The 6,000-nt window shown below is 30.1% G+C and overlaps 1 protein-coding gene across 1 annotated transcript in view; it reads left to right on the top strand.

Annotated features, from left to right (window-relative positions):
* The first annotated feature begins 3,696 nt into the window (after positions 1-3,696).
* LOC130896157 (protein singed wings 2) overlaps positions 3,697-6,000 on the top strand; it is a 29,396-nt gene continuing 27,092 nt past the window's right edge. The window contains exon 1 of the mRNA XM_057804046.1: positions 3,697-3,840. The gene's annotated coding sequence lies outside the window, so the exon portion shown is untranslated. The remainder of the gene's footprint in view (positions 3,841-6,000) is intronic.

The raw sequence follows: 6,000 nt of genomic DNA, 5'->3' as shown, positions 1-6,000 counted from the left end.
CGTCTTTTAACCCTATAGTGCGCATTGTATCAAATCTGATACACTATTCTTTTATATAATCTAATTTGAGTCTGACCGATATAAACTCGTTAATGCGCTTTGTAGCAGGTTAAATTATAATTAGATGGTAAGTGAAAAACGTTTTATGTTAGATTTATGCCTGGATTGATAATTTTTTATAAATTGCTTCATTTTTTTGGTTGTATCAGGTCTGCAACATAGCGTTTGTTGCATTTTTGAGATGGACAATAAGAAGCTAATATCTGAAAGTGAACTACAGGAATTTATAGCGAATTTTTGAAACGACGACTTAAATATAAGCGAGACTGAAGCATGTTTGGAAAGTGGAATTCGAGAGCAAAATGTCAGATGTTTCAGATAATGATAGTGTCAGTTTCTGCACAGTGCAAGAATGTGCAAATGCCTTCAAGGGAGACACCACCCTTTCCAAGTCTATACTTGATTTGTCTACACCTTACACTATTTTCGAACATTTTTTTATGACAAACTAATTCAGAAAATTGTATATGAATCCAATAATTATGCTACTGAAAAAAATCCAAGGAAACCTTCTGGCCTGACTGAAATCGATATGAACCAATACTTGGGAATTTACTTACATATGTCTTGAAATGCCTAATTTATCGAAGTTATTGGTCTAATTCCTTGTATTATCCTCAAATAAAAAATATCATGAGCAAGAAACGGTTCAAGTTTGTAAGAAAATGCATGCATTTCGATGACAATGCTAATTTGGATCAAAATAATATAGAAGGAGATCGCCTACATAAATGACGCTCTGTCATTGACCACCTGATTAAAAAATTTCAACGCATTCCATTAGAAGAAAAACTTTCAGTGGATGTGCGCTTCTAAACCTAGACATATATGAAACAATTTATGCCTGCTAAGACCCATCAATGAGGGTTAAAACTTTTTGTTCTATGTGGAGTTAGTGGATATTCATATTATTCGCCATTACCACCCTAATTGAAATTAATCGTAATCCACTGGCAATTACCTTTATTTATGTATTATTGATATGACTCATATATTTTGATTGGTTTTGAATGCTTATTTTAGAAAAAATAATTGATTAAATTGAATACTGCATTTCCTAATATTGAAAAAAAATTATTTTTCTCAAATAAACCAAGAATATTAATTGTAAGTGCCAAAAAATTTGAGTTTTTCAATCTACGTATCATTAAAATTCAAGGAGATACATTATTCGTAATTCAAAGTTTGCATTCGCGTACTAAATGTGGCCCCTTTGAGCTGCACCCTTTTCGAAACTAAGAGTTGAATTTAATTGATATGAGGTTAAAGTCGTCGAAATTTCATACCAAAAATACGAATAAGTTTTTAGCTTCAAAATTGAGTAAGTTATTGTCGAAAATCCAAATGCTCTTTTTTTTGAAATTTTGAAGCATTGGAAAAGCGAAAAGTGGAGCGTACAATCGAGCAACAGCTGGCACGAACAAGAAGATGAAGAAGATATTATTGATGATGAAATATAATTATTCAAATTTGTTTTTCATATTATTTTCTAAATAAAAAATTTTATTCAAAAATATTTTTATTTTCCTATTATTTCCGTAAAAAAAAATTTTGGCGATTGAAAATTACTGATGAAATATTCCGAATTCAATTCTATATAAATACACTTTTAAATAACTTTTAATTATAAAAGAATCGTCGAGATTATCTTTCAACTTTTCATATAATTAGGGGATAATTTGGAGGGGTTGCACGAGTCCGATTAATCATAAACTTGTTTAAGAATATCAACAGTTCTACGAATAATTCATTTAAACTGTATTTTACTCCAATACATGCTAAAATCGAAGGTTTTGAAATTTTTACCATAAGAGGTAGTTTTCACCTATAAAAAATTAATATCACCTTTCGTCAGAGGGTATATTTTGAATAAGGGGTTAAGTAGAGCTTAAATCTCATTCTCATTCGTTTTTTACCGCTGGTTCCTGGCCTATAAATAACTGGCATGAAATAATCGAAAATTATTCAAGTAGCCTCGATCTAATTATAAAATCTCCTCAAGCTACATTTAAGATAATAATTGGACCAATTTTAACAGTTATAATTAATCACCTCTTCAAAATATTGAGATAATAAACAAATAGCAAGTGTGACTGTTTATATTTGATGTTTTGAATTTTCTGATTATTAATATTCAATTAGTTTCGTTATACTATACTGATAACGAGGAATATATCAAAACCACGAAAGTTTACCGATATTAAATATTCCATTTTATTCACATTTGTTCAATAATAATTGGAAATAATCTGAATATTGTTAGCGAGAGAGAATGTATTTTTGCAATTGACAAAATTATTTTACAAGGATAAATGTAAATTATTTTGGTTTTTATTGATTCAATTAATTTTCAATAGTTTTTTGCACCTAATATAAGAATTCTGTAGTTTGTTTTTTGATTTAACTAAGGAAATCGCTTCTCTCGTTATTAATCATTTCTTTCATTTCAACACATACTCGAGAATTTTTTTTTAACGCCACTACGGTAAAAACATTCATTTTCCTTTAAAAATATCCCCATATTTCGAAGAGTATTGAATACATTGATGATTTTTGAACGACGTAGATATTTAATCTCTTTCTATAAATTATAATTTTCAGTATCCCCATAATAGATGTTTTCCTTCAAGTTTGAAAAAAAGCAATTAGAGCTTAATAGAATAGGACCACGTAGTAATTCGTTGTGTCTTCGATTTCTATAGATAAGTGCGTCATGACTATGATAAGGATAACCCTGACGAGGTGAAGTCTGGTTTTCGGTTACACCTTGAATCATCCTCCTGTCTGTGATATCCGACTATTTACGGATAAGTAAATAAACAAGAACAAATAAATAACAAGACTTTCCTAGAAATTAGTTTAAAATAACTATGTAAACAATTTGCCCCTATGATAAAAACATATAAAAACAAACTTCAAGCGAATTCCGCTTTCGCCAAATTTTAGAGTTTCATTATAACCGGACAGGACCAGCTACACGACCCATGTCGTGGACTTGTTCGTAACGATATTTTATACATTTCCAAGGAGTTGTATACAATTCCTAGGTATCATATATCTTTGATAAAATATATAAAATGCAAAATGATCATCAGTGACAATATAATATTGAAGAATAATTTGGGCCTCATAACTACTTACTTGTGCTATAAGTTTCGGATTCCCAGCTATCTGCTCAAAGATTATTACAGATAAGTAACCGATGCGATGTTTGAAGAGTTAAAACGAAATGCTCTGGAACCAAATGAGATACAATTATTCTTTTCATGTTCAACAAGTAGAATCATCCAGTACATTTTAGGAAGCGTATTCTCTGTACAGAAAATTATAGAATACTAAAGTAAACAGAAAAATAATATACACTTTATTTGTAGTAGATTCTCACTGCACTTAACTCTGCGGTTGATACAGCGATAAGTGAAAAATTTATTTTTATTAAACATTTTTGTATGTCGCTCTCAGCTTTAATTGTCTAGGGGCGGTGCTTGCGGTCGAAAATAATAAACTAATAATATGAGCCTCTGGCTATTATCAACAAAATTAGGGATTTCACGACATTCATGCAATCGATAATTTGTGAAACGTAGTTCAAGGATATTTTAAAATAAACGAGCATCTCACAATCTGGTTTATTTTGGTTTAAGTTGAAAGTATTTGTCGATAAGTCCATAATTTTCTCGAAGGATTTGAGAAGAACAATGTTTTGGTGTCTGTGTTGAATGATAACTTGTGTTTAATGTTTAATGTTTAAACCAGCTCGAAGTCACTGATTGCTACCAGGTGAGTATAATTTTTTCTTATTATTTTATGGAGTTATCATAATACGAGACTTATGGAGCCATTGCAATGCTTGGAATAGGGAAGATAGTAAATTTTTGTAGTGCGATTACCTTATTACTTTAACTCTCAACAGCTATTTCTGATATTTTAATTCTACTATTGAATGAAAGAATGCACCAATTTTGGCATAAGAAAGTGTAAAATTTCTACAATTATCTCATGGTGTGCTAGTTTTATGATTCTTTTCATAATTTTATCCTTCAAGATGAAAGAACAGTTGACACGCAGCCGGTAACCTCACTATTCGATATATCTGCCGTAAATTATAGTTTAGATTGATTTCTGTTTAATCTGCTATTTAAATTAGAAACAAAAATATAAAATTTTCTGTCATCAAATTAATAACAGTTACATTTTTTTTATCAATTTCTTTTAGTAAAGAAGCGGCAAACTAAAATATGTACCAAATTTCGATAGGAAAATTCGGAATATTGTAAAAAGAAAAGTTCGGAATTTTCCACTAACATTAAGATAACTTAGTTATCTGAAATAGCAACTTCTATATATACTACAAAAGTAAGCAAAGAGAGACTTGACAGCTTATCCGCCGCATAAGGACAGAGAAGATGAAACAGAAACTGTGAGCATCGCCTGAAAACTAGAATATGGTTTGTTTTAATGTCTATGTATATTTTTTGTTAGATAAAACTATATTCATAGACATTATACGTATATTTACCAGTCTCGAACTTTGTGAGCTATCGCTATTGCTCACGTATGGAATTGTTCTCGCCAGTAGAAGTCATTTACATCTCTTATAGTGTAGTTTTCTACTTTTTATTGCTATACCACATTACATGTTACAATATATGTAGGAGAATTTTTTCCTATATTTTTAATGGTAATGTTCACTTAACACGTAAACTGCCATGGGTGATCAACCTTATCTCCCATTTTGCTAACAAAATTAAATTGAATACGACCATGGGGCATCGATGTTATTAAATATATCAAAAAATATTTCTGGCCACGCCGGATAGCATAGATGCGACATTTCAGTGCAAGTGATATGGGATGTTATTGAGATGTTTTATGCAATACGGGGGTGTTGGAATTAGATGTTGTTACATATCTTTAAATGGAAAAATAATAGATCCCTAATTAATTTTTGAAAGCACATTTATTTAGAATGAATGCAACATCAAAATCAAAGAAACATTTCAAATATAAGCTTTGTTGATATCCAGAGAAGAACATTTATTTAGAATATGCAACGTGAAAATCGAAGAAACATTTGAAACACAAGTTTTTTGGCATATATTACAGCAGGGAGACTCATTTCTTAGATATCGAATAAAATTCATTAGACTTGTGGAAAGGGTTGAGATATGCGAATATCTTCATTAATCGATTGAAATTTATTTTTATAGGATCAAGTATTCGATACATTGTGCAATTAATTGAATCCTAGTGTATCGTAGTGAATAAAATTCTTAATTTAATGATGGCGTGCGGCTGTGTACCCGCTACAATATAATATTCTATTCTAAAAGAAATGAAAAAGATTAAACCTGAAATTTCACAATAGTGTTCTACAAAACAGGTGATAATCTTAAATTTAAACTTATGTCTAGCAAATATGAGGAATTATTATACTTAAGAAAGCATGATTGTCTTGTAGAATGATGAATTTGTCTTATTTTTCAAATAATTATGGAACACGTTGATACAGGTAAACTTCTCAATTTTAAAAGTGACAAATGAAGTAATCTATACATGTTTATATTTTTGGGTGCTCTTCAAAAACAAGTGGAATCTTGAAATTTATAATTTACCACATTCAAAATTATCTGAAATTAGTTATCACTCTTATTTTCAATTATAAAATTGCGTATAGCAAGTTGAAGAAAATATAGATTGATGAAGTGAATGCAGTTAATATTGATTGGCAATTATTTTCCATTCAAATGGAAACTGGGAAGTCGTTTAGCGCACAAAACTGTTTTGAAGTTGCTTCCTTTCAATGTATCATGAAAAAAGGAACTTTAATTGGAAACTATTCGAACGGTTCGATTGCCTCTACTTTGATTGTAGAGTGGGAAGCTGGTGTTTTAAGATTCAATTTTATTACTGTTATTAAATCAAACACGAGAGCTTGAC

Source organism: Diorhabda carinulata, chromosome 7, assembly GCF_026250575.1.
Source record: "Diorhabda carinulata isolate Delta chromosome 7, icDioCari1.1, whole genome shotgun sequence".
In the NCBI taxonomy this organism is placed as follows: Eukaryota; Metazoa; Arthropoda; class Insecta; order Coleoptera; family Chrysomelidae; genus Diorhabda; species Diorhabda carinulata.
This window is presented reverse-complemented; position numbering and strand designations above follow the sequence as displayed.